Raw genomic sequence first — 14,879 nt, forward strand, 5'->3', positions numbered from 1 at the left:
ACACGCGGGATGCGGCTCTTCTAGGTGAAAGTCTTGTGTTTTACCCATCCACCACCCCAACCAACCTCCCTCCGCGAACTTCCGTCCTTTCATACTACTCGCTACGGCGCTAATTCACACGTAATGTAGGTCAATGGAGGCCAAACGGCGTTCATAAACACGCTAAAAAGGCATACGAATTGGCGTGTCATACATACGCCACTTTATGAGATCAGTCTGAATACTGAATAATCTGCTATCACCCTCCCCATGATGACAACCAAATGGGATTTGTCTCATGTGTATTGCCGAGGGAGAGAAAGGAAAGTTAGAGTTCAGGGTACTTCAGACAGAAAAACAGAGATTATTAGACTAATACATTTAAGATTAATAAACTTTTTTTCAGTTTCTCTATTTCTCCCAGAATCATCCCCCACCCCAAGTACTGCGTGCTTGTTTTGTCCTGCTGCCTCCTGGAGTGTATATCCTCTTGGCATAATGAGCTTTAGCTGCTTTTCTACGAGGGCAGAGTCTGTTTCTGTTTTACCAAAGCACAGGTAGAGACAAAACTATACTTCGTGGAAACTTATCTACGACGATTTAGAAAAAAAGTGGGCTAAAATGTTGCATAATAAATGAACTCCTCCTTTTAAGTGCCAATGACACCTCCAGAAGACCCAACACTTTGAGGAGTTTCCTCTGAATGTTGATGTCCCCTGGCGATAGCGGATAATTAGATTTCCGAATCTCATTTCAGGGATTTTGCATACACAAACATAAACTGGATCAAGTTTTCACATCTGTCTTTTTTCTTTTGTTCTTTCTTTTTTTCTTCTTTTCTTTCTTTCTTTTTTCATTAAGTTGCTTAAATCTAATCTCATCATATCAGAGTTTAATTCCATGAGTTTCCTTTCGATAAATACACCTGTCCCAAGTAGATCATTTTATTTTCTTCCAGGTTGAAAAATATCTAACCGTCATCAACTCAACGCCACAATTACAAACCTGTCGTTTGGCATTTAGTGTCTCACCAGCTTATTTTAGTCTCAAAGACAACTTCTGATTTCCTTTGTCATAACTCGTGTTTGACTCTCTGGGCTTTGGCTTGATGCTGAATTACAGTAATGTCATAGCTAGGAGGTCCCTACAAGGGCAGAATCTGTGTAGGAAAATCATGCACAGAAAAATAAAAATGCTGATAAACAAATGTGTTACGCTGCATTTGCAACTTCACTCATCAGATTCTGTTTGATTTTTCAAAACACCAGACTATCAGTAGAACTGCAAGTAGATAAGTGGATAACTGGAGCACCGTCAGAAAATATGTATTCCTTTTTTTTTTCTATAAATACAATCTTTCTATTAATTTAACTTTTTTCAGATTTTTTTTTTTTTAACAAACACTTTAATTTTAGTCGTGATAACTGTCTGCTATTAGGTCATAAAGGCAGCAATGCCCAGACAGAGCAAGGATTAGACTTTCTTCCATGTTGTTTTGGCTGTACGGTCCAATCCCGTCAAGCAAAGAGCTCCACTGAGCTCTTCCGGGGCGCTGTTGGGGCAACAAAAACAGTCTCCCAAAATAGTGGAGCAATGGGTACACATGGTGTAATGTTACCGCCATTGCTTCCCTCTATTGGAAATGTACTGTATATATGTGGTTAAAAAAATATATATATATAGATTTTGCATACCTATAATTTCAAATGTATTTCTAGGTGTATTCATGTCACCAGAATACTGTTAATTACCACTTGTGTCGTCACAGCATGACTGTAGATCCAATGTCATCTGGTTGTATCTATTCACCTATTCGGCACTACCTGCTGAAACAAATTCCACTTTTTATACAGCCGATGTAATTTCTCTGACACATTGAGCAGGTTCAGGGGTTAATCATCAGCTGTGTCATGTGTGGAATCCAGCGACTTTGTCAAACACCATTTGATCAGATTAATAATAGTTTGTGTTTATAACAGCAGGGCAGACAGGAAGCTAAGCACGACAGCCCGCTGAGGTCTCTGATGACTTGTTAGTTCCCATCCGTCAGGAGTAAAATGCAAAGGGCAATCAAGTTAGAATATACACATGCACTGTTATTTGTATGGATGTTTGCTATAAGCTGTTCTGTCTCACGAAGAGCATGTTGTGTTGGACGGGTTCATATACCAATAGTGTGATCTTACTACAGCAAGGCATTCAATTAAATTGACAAGCTTTTACTAATGCTTTGTTCTTTTTTTCAAACCTTAGCCTTCGGAAACAAGAAAATGCCCAGCATGAAATCCCACTCCTGAGAGAATTTTCTTGTTGGAACCACTACACATTAAGGGTAAAAGGTTACTAATTTCAAGACATTTTAAATTAAGATGGAAATTCATACAGACACTGTGCGATAATGGTGCAAAGCCCTAGGAACTGTTGTGTTCCTGAAAAGCTGTCTTCATTTTGATCAGATAGAGAGTGGCATTAGTCTGATGAAGCTGTGAAACAAGCACAGACAAGCTTACTTACTTACTTACTTACTTACTGGTTGACTGGGCATTAAGATGCATTACAAAGGCAAGTAATAACTAAAACTGCAACAACTGATCATTTTTCTGTTGATCGACTTAATGAGTAATCAACTAACAATTTGAGTTCTAGAACAAATTGATAAGGCTGATAAAAGTAAAACAACATTTTAAAAAATATCTTCTTGGGGACAACAAATATACCGTGCTCAGATGAAGGAGAAAAGCTGCATTCTTCAGTCTTTTCTTCACCTCTCTTCCCTGCATCATTCTCTGTATGTTTGAGTTGTGCCTTCTGACAGAACAGATATGTTTCTATATTTAGTGTTACAGCTGTTTACACCAGCAGTGTAAAGGCTGGACATAATTAATGCTTTATATACCTGAGACCCACAGAGTCCTCTTGGCTGTTTTTATGTGCTCCACCTGCTGGTCCTATGTGGCATTTCATCTAAACCTATTGTCCTTTCTCTTCAGGGGTACAAGATTGGGAAAGTAGACAACATGTGCTTAGAATGAAAATAGCTCTATGTTAAAAAAAACTAAAAACAAGGGGCTGTGTTTGTGTGGGAATGTGGATACCAGGAACCACTGAGAAGAGCAGGGAGTCCAGTTTCAAGACATTTCCGACCCAACAGACTAATCTCATAAAGTGGCGTATGCATGATACGCCAATTTGTATGCCATTTTGGCTTGTTATCAAGACGCATAATCGCTTTTTAGCGTGTTTATCAACGCCGTTCGGCCGCCATTGACCTACATTACGTGTGAATTTTTACCGTACGGAGTAGTATGAAAGGCGGTTGCTTGGGGTGGTGGATGGGTAAAACACAGGACTTTCACCCAGGAGAGTTGGGATCGTGTCCCACGTGTGTTTTTTTTTTTTTTTTTTAAGCCTTCCCCAATGTTTCTTTTCTAAACCCAACCGTTTATTGTTTTCCTAAGCGTGTGACGTTGGTCACCGTCGTGTTTTTGTCAGGGGTTTTTTGTGTTACTAAAGCCTTTCCCAATGTTCTTTTCCTAAACCAAGTCTTTTTTTTCTTTTTTTGGGGTTTTACACACGCGTGACTTTGTTCTTGCGATAGCGACGCCACGTGGTGTGTATGCTTACATCCGCTGTATACAGCGCAGACATACACGTGGATAGCTCAAAATGCGTACAACACGCCATTTGGCTTTAGGAAAGTGCCGTGTATGTTTACGCAAAGTCATGATGCCATGTTGGACACAAAGACAATGCACAGTATTTAGGCTTTGTGTGATGACTTGAAGAATGAGATTGCAAGTGTTTAAGATGAGGTTTTCCCAGAGGTTAATGTCCTCGCTGTTTACAACAGTGTGATGAGTTCAATGAAAGGACCTTAGTTGGGCTTTACCTGAATCAACATTTGTCTAAGTCGACTCTGAGTCAGCAGTTTGGGGGAGGGGGGGATATCTATAGATGTATTTTGTTTGTTTTTATAAATTCCTAAAATGATTACTGATTATTTTCTTCAATACAACTTACCTATGAATATGACAAATACATTATCCATGTCTGCTGCCCAACACCACACAACTATACTGGAACAGCTTACATGTCAAGTCTCACATTTGAGTGCCCTAGACCCTCCACAGTGAGTTTAGCCATTTGTTTATCAGTTTGGGTGTTTTTGGCAAAATGGCAACAATACCCCCAAGGTGTAAGGGTTAATTCAGGATATGATAGAGCGATAGAGTCTCAGCTTTCCCTGGAGTGCTACTATCTTACCCTAACCCTCAGGATTAAGTAAGAGAAAGAAAAAAAATCACTTTGCTGTCCAAATTGATAATGGGAAAGGACATGGAAATGTTTGCTCATTATTTTTGACATGGATGATTTGTGTAGTCTATTACTCGTTCAGTGCCATTTAAATTTACATGAACTCATTGCACTCTTGCTGAAATGCCCACAGTGGCCTGCAGTGTCTACAAGTATTAGTATGTTCAGACTGTGTTGCTGTTGGACTAAAGCCAACTAGTGTGTCTCTGCTCGTGTGTATCTGTTAAATGGAGCTGCATGGTTTTGTCTACTATTTCATGCAGCTTTCAACTGTGTGAGTTTGAGGCGAAGAGAAGCATCTTAGTTGTTGTGGATGCTGTCGAATAGACGCTGCACATGTGGCATCAACAAGCACACACACACACAGACACAAACACATATACATACATACACTGGTAAGCGCTCCCTTTCTTGCTGTCACTTTATCTCTTCCTCTGTCTCTCCTGTGTACTCTGCTATGCCCAGCTGGGCGATAGCACAGGGCTTCCGTTAGATCCACAACTGATTGGAAACTACTCTCAGTCATACTCTCTCACCTCAGCTCCACTTCTAGCTACTTTCTCACATCTCCCTCCCTCTACCCCTTACTTCCATCTGTCTCGAAGATATACGGACAGTGTGTGTTTGTGTGTGTGTGTGTGTTAACCAAGGTGCCACCTGCCACTGCACTCCCAAAGTACTGGCAGCCAAATCTAATCTCTCTCTCTCTCTCTCTCTCTCTCTCTCTCTCTCTCTCTCTCTCTCTCTCTCTCTCTCTCTCCATCACTACTGTTCTTTCCCCTTATCCTCTCACCCTCTTAGGTCTCGGATGTTAGCTTTTATTCTGAGCCGTGGACAACATCCCATCTAGCCAGGTGAGTCTCTCAATATCTCCCCCTCTCTCTTTGTTTTGGCATTTCACCCTCTGTCCCTCTCTCTCTCTTTCTTCCATATGCCTTTGGGTACTACTGCAAAGATGCTGCGTCACCGTGCCGGTTTCATATAGACGCAATTGTAATTTTACTGTAGGAGATAAAAAACAGATGCATCTCTCTTTTGTCCCGTATGCTTTTCTGTCTATCTCTGTCACCTTGTCATGCTGGGGGATGTGTGTGTGTGTGTGTGTGTGTGTGTGTGTGTGTGTGTGTGTGTGTGTGTGTGTGTGTGTGTGTGTGTGTGTGTGTGTGTGTGTGTGTGTGTGTGTGTGTGTGTGTGTGTGTGTGTGTGTAACTGAATTGGTTTTTTTGTATGTTTTTTTAATTAATAATCCAAAACCCCAAGCATATGCATTTCTATTTTACATTGGTATACTCATTTTTGTCGAGTGTCCATGAATGTGTGAAAACATCAGGCTTTATTAGTGTGTGTGTGTGTGTATGTCTGTGTGTGTGTATGTCTGTGTTTGTGTGGACATGTCTAGACACTCCAGACTGTTATTCTGTTGAGCAGTTTAATTTTCTCATGGTTCAAGTGCAGAGTGGAAAGCGACCGTAGCCTGACTATATTACACTTTTGTCCAAAATGTATTTCTGGTGTCCAGTCTGGTCACCTCTCTGCCAATTGGAAGTGACAAAACGGTCAAGTACAAATTGTCCAGCAGACCATCCAGAGAAAGACTACCGACGTTAGATCTTTTGCCTTTTGATATGTTGTCCCTGTGATTTCACAAAAATAAGCAGGTAATCTTCTTTGGACTAAAATGTAATTAACCATATTTATTTGTAGATTACCCTAGCCCTGTAATGTGAAAGGGGTGCTGATACTGCCGAGAATTAAGATCTAACTCCACAGCTCTCTGCAGACCATTGTTTTGGTTTGCTGGTCCATATGGTTGAGCGGCTATGGCTGTCATCAGCTGCCCCCATGTAAAACTACAAACTCAAACAAGTTAGTTACATTTTCTCTGACCAGCATGAAATGGTGGGGAGGCAAATGCAAATCAATGGATGCAAGCCAAATGACATTTAGAAAAAAAAATTCTTAGGAGTTTTGTGTAGGTGAGGTTATGCTAGTGTTTGCTGATGCGTTCTTACTTGATTTATTTTGAAAGTTGATATAGTACCCAGTATGTTGAAATTAAAACTGTATAATATATCAGTGCTTATTGCTCTTTTAGTTAGTTTTAGGTTTGTTAACAGTTAAAAACAATATTATTTTAAAAATAAAAAATACAATATAAACAATAAAAAAAGTTTGTTGCATGGTATAAAAAAAAGTAGCCCATACAATATATTTCTTGACTAATAGTTAAAGTTGCTTATTAAGCTTTTTTTCGTGACTCTCACGACCGACTGCTGGGCTGTTGCTCACAGCGGAGAGCTACGTGATACATGCCACTATATCGATGAGGACTGACCGTCGACCGTCCTACATACAGAGTATGCCATGCAGACACACATCTGACAACCTTGCAGCTAAGCAGGCTCAGACAAACGTTCCACCGTGGACTTGAGGTTCCACTCTTCAGAAACTAGCTGCATGTGTGCAACGCACGTGACATCGTGGCTGCGCCACCGGTACAAGTCTGCAGCTGTCCGTGGAAACTGAACGCGGAAAATATGTCCGAGCCTCCCGAATGGGTGAACTGGGTCTCAGTTGCCTGCTTTCCGGTTAAGAGTAAATAATCGGTTAACGAGGTTCGGCAGTCATTTAGAAAAACAAAAACTAAATTAGCATCCCTAGTTATTAATTTTTTTAAATTAAAATTTCTATTAAGCACTATTTTTTTATATTAGCATTGTATCAAATGACTCACTTACTTATAGGGTTACAGATGCTAAAAGTAAAAAAAAATAATGTTGGCTTGTGTTGTGCTCTGGTGCTGTGTTTCCTGAAATTGGAATTACTGGTATGTCCTGGTTAGGGCCACTAGATTTTAAATGCATTTGGCTGCAGTTGTTTTAAAAAAACAGAATATAGAATATATAATAACTGATTTGTAAATACCGTATTGGTCCGAATATAAGACGACCATATGATGTTACCGTGCTTTCGGCCGGTTGTGGGGGCTCTGTCTAAAACTCTGCCATTTCGACCAGCTGTTTGTAACATTAAAATAAAATGGATTATGCAAGTTTTGTACGTATTTCGAGAAAGAAAAAAAAAAGTCTTATATTCGGACCAATACGGTACTTAAATTTCCCCTAGTTTCTGCTATTGTGGTGGTGTTTTGAGCCTTTAGTTTTGGTAATATGATTCAGCAGAAGAAAGCAGATTGATAATAACTTAATACGCAATTTGTGCGGTAACTACCTTTTTTTTCTCATCACCCCCTGTCATGCATATGCTGTTGCAATTCATTGGTAAAAAATAAAAAAGGTTGATGCTTGAGAGTTCTTTTGGGGGTAGTAGGGGAGATAAAAGGCCTAAAAAGTGATTTATAATACACACGTTCGACTTAAATTATTTTCCCCTACCCACCCCTATCCAAAAGCGTTGGCCGCTGCACAACAACATTGTCAATATAAAAGCAGTCCTCTGTGCAAGAAGTGTTCAAATCCATGCTCTAAGCAGTTTCCTCATCACTGACAGCATGTCAATGAGGCTTTCCTTATATTTAATTTACTTTTTAGATGGTCCTAACTGACTACAGCTGACAGTATTCACTGGCAGTTTTTCATATGACTCTCAAATATTCATAACTCTAGATATTGATCATTCAGCTCCTTTGTATACTTTGGTGCCCTTCACCCCCTCCCACTCTTTTGCTCTTGCTCCCTCCCTTTTACGCACACACACACACACCCACACACACACACACACACACACACCCACACACACACACACACACACACACACACACACACACACACACACACACACACACACACACACACCTAGCAGGGTGCTGTTTGTCAGGTTTCAACAACAATGTGTACATTCCAACTCAATGAAAATATCTGATGTTAAAACATGTAAGCCGTCCCTCCGTCTCTCTCTCCCCTGCTGTCTTCATGAGGGAAAATGTTAGTGGCATTACCCAGCAGGTTTGTTTGACCTTCTCCTGTTCTCTTAGCCTCTCTTTCCTCCTTTTCGCCTCACCCCTCCATCACACTGCTGGCTGAACCAGAAAGGTAGGCGGTCCTGACCCAGCTACGTTGTAGCCATTTCTCCAATTCCTATATCAGCTATTCGATCCATTACAAATTACAAGCCACTGCAAATAGGGAGGATATATATCATTTGTATATTTCATACACTATACAGTACTTTCTATGAATATCAAGGATCTACCACACACACAAACATTGCTATTTACTATATGTGAAACATCAGCCTCCAACAAATTATATTTGCCTTAGGTCCTGGACATAAATCTTTGAGGAAACACTTCTCCCAGCATCTTAGAACTAAGAAACCTTCACCTTGTTTTTTGTGTTGTATTATACCAAATCTATTTCTGTGTGCATTCAAAATAACAGCTTAAATAAGAAAATTGTTATTGATTATTATATTTCTTTGTGTCATGAAAGTGTCAGGGAATGTTATATTATTCAACAGGACCACATTAAAAATGTAAGCAGTGTGAGGGTGAGAAATGCTATCAACAAGTTTTGAATTATTAAAAAATAAACACAAATCATGAGCTAGTTCACTTCATTTATTATTTCCAACCTCCTATAACATTCTTTCAGTATTGCTATGAGGACTTGGAGCATGTCTTGTAGGTTTAGTGACTAAACATTCTTTTATGTAATTTATAACATCAGAATAATATTTCACAGTGTTTCTACATTTCTTTGTCTAAGAGGTCCTCTTTAGGTTTCATATGACTTCTATCCTTTCTGCGGTTTGAATGTTAAATGTAGTTGTATTTTTGAGTAATAGTCCCAATAAAAAGGCAAAAGAGAGTGAGACAGTCATAACCATATGTTATCCAATGGTAGTTACTGTAGGCTGTACATGTAGAGAGAGAGAGAGAGAGAGAGTGTGTTAGTAATGTTCATGTTGTCAGCCACTGCAGCAGTGATGTAATGGCCCAGACTCCCCCCCCCAATCCTTAGGCTAGACATTCATTTTCTTTCCTTCTGTCTCTCTCTTCTTGACCACATCTCTGCATCTCTTTTCATCTCTTTGTCTCGTTTCGTTTTCATCTCACATGGCTACCCGACTGCTATTCGGTGTCCTTTGCTCTTTTCTCTCAAGAATATTTATGAAATTTTTTTTTGCATGCAATATTTGCAGATATATATTTGTCTCAATCAAGAGCTTGATAAGTATGACTGTATAGAAACAATACAAACCAAATAATAACGTGTGCAACATGTTTTTCATTTTTTTTTTGCAAACAGTCTGAGCCCAAAGAGCTCAGTTTCTTGTAGACTGAGGCTGAATCCTATGGAGGGAATATTTATTCATAATTCAAATTGAAAGTCCAAAAAGAAAACGAAGCAAGATCAAATTAAAAATAGTATTATTTTAATTAAAAATAGTATTATTTTACTACGCTACTAGGAAAAATCATGCCATAATTAAATGTGAAATGGAAAAGCTTAAATGGAAAATTAAATTAAATTAGATTAAAATCTCAAATTGAAAAAAAGAAATTATTTTATTTTAGCCTTTCCCCTTTATAATTTTCAATTTGACATTTTATCTTTTGAATTTTATGTTTTACATTTGACATTGACATTTTAAGATTCACCTTTTAGATTTTGATTTAACATTAAGCTTATCATTTAGAAGTGACAGGTGTCAATTTAAATGAGGAGGCGTGGCCCAATGGCTGGTGGGAGGGTCTGAAACCACTTCCAGCTGACAGCAGCTGCTGTGAGTATTACTGGCCGCCGGTAAGCAAGCGATCCCGGCCACCGCCAGCTGGAGCTTCCAAATCCGACAACTTATCGGAATTTTTGTAAATCTGCCCATATTCAAACTGTTCAAACAGAAATTCTAGAATCTTGATCGGGAGTTTGCCGTAGTAGCAGCAGGCAACAACTAGAAACCTTTTACAATTTCCGTTTGCTATTTCACCACTCATTTCCCCACAACTTTATCTAACTATAAGCACGGTTCAATCATGCGAGGCTCAGCTGCGGCTCATCTAGAGATTCGGCATCATCGCTGCTACAGCCCGTAGCGATGTGCCCCGGCCCCGGGCAAGGGAAGGAGACAGGCTTCTCCAGTAGGCTAAACCGGGCTCCCTCCCTCCCTCCCCCGCTCACATCGCTACCTGGATGTGTGACGGCTAGACAAAAAAAAGGGGACACGCCGAATCTCTATGAGCCGCAGCCAAGCCGCGAGATTCTAGAATTGATTGCTTTTTTTGTCTGCTATTTCACCACTATATTCATTTCTGAGACTGTTTTATGCGAGGAATTAACTGTGTACAGTTTGAATATGGGCAGTTTTACAAAAATGTATGGCCACTTGTAGCCTGACAAGCCAGACCCACATCAAGATGTTGGGTCTGGGAACTCACCATTGACGGAGCTCAATCCGAGGGGCGGGATTAACGGTTGTCTTTCAAATTCCCTCTGCACGCAATAGGATAGTGCTACAACCAGGCAGAGCAACGAAGAAGGTACCGAAGCTAGTTGATAGATTAAACTTTAAACTTTTGCCATATCCGGTCTTCCTTTTTTAAGATTGATTTCTGTGCCGTTCTTTGTTCTTTTTTCAAAGAAAAGCTTAACTCCAAGTCTTCCATAAGACCGCTGTTCCCAGCAGCAGCAGCCTTAAGCCCGCCCACTGACTCTATACACGATGTGATTGGCCTGACCAGATTTTGTTTTTTCCAGCTCGCAAGTCAATGGAGAGTGCCTAGACCCCCCTGGTTGCAAATTAAATTTGCTGCTGCTAGGGTGTGTCTAGATTTCTAGGCTAGGCTAATTGCACATTTTCTCCGATATGTTGTCGGACTTGGAAGCTCCAGTCTTAGGTGACAGCCAGCTGGCTTGCCGGGATCGCTTGCTTACCGGCGGCCAGTAATACTCACAGCAGCTTCTGTCAGCTGGAAGTGGTTTCAGACCCTCCCACCAGCTGTTGGGCCACGCCTCCTCATTTAAATTGACACTTGTCACTTCTAAATGAAAAGCTTAAAGCTGCAGTAGGTAAGATTGTGACGATCCAGGACTTTGCCAACTAATTTGAACATTGACAACTTCTCAGTCCCTCCCCCCTTTCTGCTGCAGCCCAAACCGTCTCCTAAGCCCCTCCCACACAACGGAGTTTGACAGAACTGCTGGCATGTCAGACAAAATGTTCAATAACTAAACACTAATACAACGTTAACTTTACTCACCAACAGTAAAACGATGCTAACTAGCAGGCTACCGTTAGCCATTTCAGCATCACATCAGACCGACCACTGTGCAAACGTTACTATTATCCTCACCAACGTAGCTTTGTGGACTTTTGACTACTAATAACCAAGTGAAAGATAAATCATTCATTGTAATTATGTTACCTGTTGAGAAGAAATGTGGCTACATCTGCATCGTTCTTCAGATCTTTAAAATCCCGCAGCTCACGCCACCTCTCCAATATTCACCGGAGTTTTGGGAAACCTTTCTGCAGCTCGTGCGTGGGAGGGGAGAGGGGAGAACGCTCTTATATGCGTGAACGTGCCTGATCAGTGATTGACAGGCAGATAGACCACCCCTGTGGCCCTAATTGGAGAAAATCGACCGGGAGCGGTGGAATTTTAACTCTATTATATTATAACTCTAGTGCCCATCAGTCAACGACAGCTGTGATAAAGGCCTCTCACAGAATCATTTGAAAGATGCTTTAATCAGATGAGAACACTATGTCCGTAATCACATTGAAGCCAATAAGCACATTTCTCTGTCTTACATGGTTTTTCAAGAACAAATGTCTAGATTTTGAATGCTTTTGTACAAGAAAATGTTTTAATTTAGAGATACTGAATAGTAACAGGTTTGATTTGGATACACTACAGTTAAACGTTCTCTCATAATTAGTTACATTTACTTACTTATATACACGCTCCACTGACGGTAGTTACTAGAACTTAAAAGAAGGGCAATCAATTGAGAGCTTTTTTTCACCTCCACTTCCTTTTCCTCTATAATATTTATATTACGCTCATGCTTCTTTGAGACTGGGTCATGAACGGTAGCTCAAATTACAATTAAAGCTTAAAGTTGCTATAGTTTTATGCGCACCTCTCTCACACACACACACACACACACACACACACACACACACACTTACGGACACCCACATACATTTCTGGTAGAGAGGCTAATGGAGAAGAATAATCACTTTGCCCAGCTGAAATTCTGATGAAAAATTCAATTGAATAGCACACATTTTTTTTCATTTTAGGTATCAATTACATTTTGGTATTACTTTTTGCATGCTGTCACATAGACATGGTAAGGAATATCTTGAAATAAATGAGGGGGATTACTGTCTATTTAACTAGAAGTTCCACGTATGCAGTTAATACTTGTAGGGAAATCTAATCACCTTGCTCTGAGGTAACTCAAGATTTTTTGTCATTAGTTTCTTTTCATCTTCAAGTGTACTTTGAAGTTTCTGGATCTCACCGATGACAAAATTATGGAGGTCTTTTCGTATCTCTTCAAGAAATGTGGGTATTGTCATCTGCCCTTAAAACAGTGTGGTCCATACCTACACATTAGAGGGGAAGTTGGCTTGATATTACTTTCTATGAGCAACACGTCCATCAAATAAAACAGAATATGTTGTTTGTCCATACCAAATGCAAAAACGTATGTAGTTTTCGGGGAACTGAAAAAACTGACGTTGTCCTTCTTGGAAGGACCGTCTCCAGGTGAGAGTTTTATTGCAGCATCATACAGGCAGAAGTGAAGGCCTTAGCTTGCAGAGCACACACTCATTAAAAATTAATGCTTTACATAACCATATAATCAAACCATCTAGGAACCCCTTTACACTTAAAATATTCTGAATCATCCAAAGATGAGTCAAAACCTTTTTTTTTTTTTTTTAAGGCCTTGAGGAATCAGCACATATATTTTAACTCCTCACACTGGTCCAGTCACATTGCAAAAACAGTACATGAGCACCTTGCATTTTCTAAGCAGAAAAGAGCTCGGTCACCTGCAACACACAAACATGCACAAAGACACACACATCACCCCCTGCAGACTGCATTAAATATGGGCTGACAGGTGGCTGCTGGATATGCAGTCTCAAGAGACAGAGCAAAGCACTTTTATTGTGTGTGTGTGTGTGTGTGTGTGTGTGTGTGTGTGTGTGTGTGTGTGTGTGTGTGTGTGTGTGTGTGTGTGTGTGTGTGTGTAATCAGTGTGTGTGTTTGTTAGAGGTACAGGGTTGCATAAGAAAAAGGACCTTCACACTGGGGGAGGACAGTATAGCTTGGAAAGATATGTCAAAAGAAATTCTCATACACTTTATTTCTCTCTAGTGTGTGTGTATGTATGTGTTTGTATCTCTGTGTGTGTGTTTCCTATAGCAAAATCATATTTGTGAATTAGTTTTCAACAACATGGCATCTGCTGTGACATCCTGGATGGGGTGTGGCCACATAATTAACACGTTAAAAAATACCATGCAGATAGCGATGCAGATTACTTGCCTGCTTATAGCATACCTTTTAGTGGCATAAAATAGACATATAATGTTAGAATTACGTTTCACAACCATCACATAGCATGAATGGACACACTATTTTACCAAGTTTGGCACATTTTGTATTAGTTTAGATGAGTAAAATAACCCAATATCACTTTGTTGCCCATTAGTAACATGGCTTTGTATTTGATAACTGTGTAAATAGGCATCCAGTCTTAAAGAAGCATGAGTGGAATACAAATACCATAACGGACAGATATTATAGAGGCAAAGGAAGCTCTCAAATTATTCCCCCTCTTTAAGCAACTTAATAAGGTAATATGTCGTTGTCTGCTGTCCCAAATTTGCCAAAAAAAGGTTCAGTGTTAATACAAAATATTTGATTAATTGGATAAAATAGTTGTATCCAAAGACTGTGTCCCAACTAATTTAAATAAAAGTAGAACATTAGCACAAAAAAAAAAAAACATCAATCAGGAGGTTTGTTCTGTGATCACTCACAGCAGACTGGATGCAGCCTCTTGCTGGTACTTCAGGAATATTGTTGTATGATGGTACCAACCAGTCGTATCACTGCACTAGCCATGGCATACACATGGTATATACTGTTGGAAGTTACAGAAAGAAATCTGTCAGTGGACCTCTAGTTAAGATGTTTAATGTAGCATTTAGGTAAGTGATAGAGTCCTCTGGTAGAAGAGATAAATAACTGTAATTCTCCATGTCCATCTCCACCTGTCAGTTTAATTCAAAAATTATAAAATAGTACAATAACTATATTTCAAGCATTGCCACTTTGAATGTCATTTGAGTCCGTATTTACTTTGCTTATTTCTCTTCAGCTGCAGACCGTGTTTTTTTAATAATTGAGTTCAAAACCCCTGTCATTTAAATAATTATGGTGATATTGATATGTAATCATTTTTCGCATGTGGTCAGTGAAGGTTTAAATGAAAATGCTTCTCTGTTAGAAAAACGCATAGCTCAACACTTAATTTTTTGGTCTCCGGGCTTACAATTTGTTTAGTGGTGTTAAAAATAAGATTATTTATCGGTAT

The 14,879-nt window shown here is 39.6% G+C and overlaps 1 protein-coding gene across 5 annotated transcripts in view; it reads left to right on the plus strand.

The window, feature by feature from the left end:
• Positions 1-14,879, plus strand: part of map2 (microtubule-associated protein 2) — a 107,386-nt gene that overhangs the window by 33,380 nt on the left and 59,127 nt on the right. For all 5 annotated transcript variants that reach the window (XM_039819145.1, XM_039819147.1, XM_039819148.1 and 2 more), the window contains exon 2: positions 5,095-5,147. The gene's annotated coding sequence lies outside the window, so the exon portion shown is untranslated. The remainder of the gene's footprint in view (positions 1-5,094; positions 5,148-14,879) is intronic.

This window comes from Perca fluviatilis, chromosome 12 (genome assembly GCF_010015445.1).
Source record: "Perca fluviatilis chromosome 12, GENO_Pfluv_1.0, whole genome shotgun sequence".
Lineage (NCBI taxonomy): Eukaryota > Metazoa > Chordata > Actinopteri > Perciformes > Percidae > Perca > Perca fluviatilis.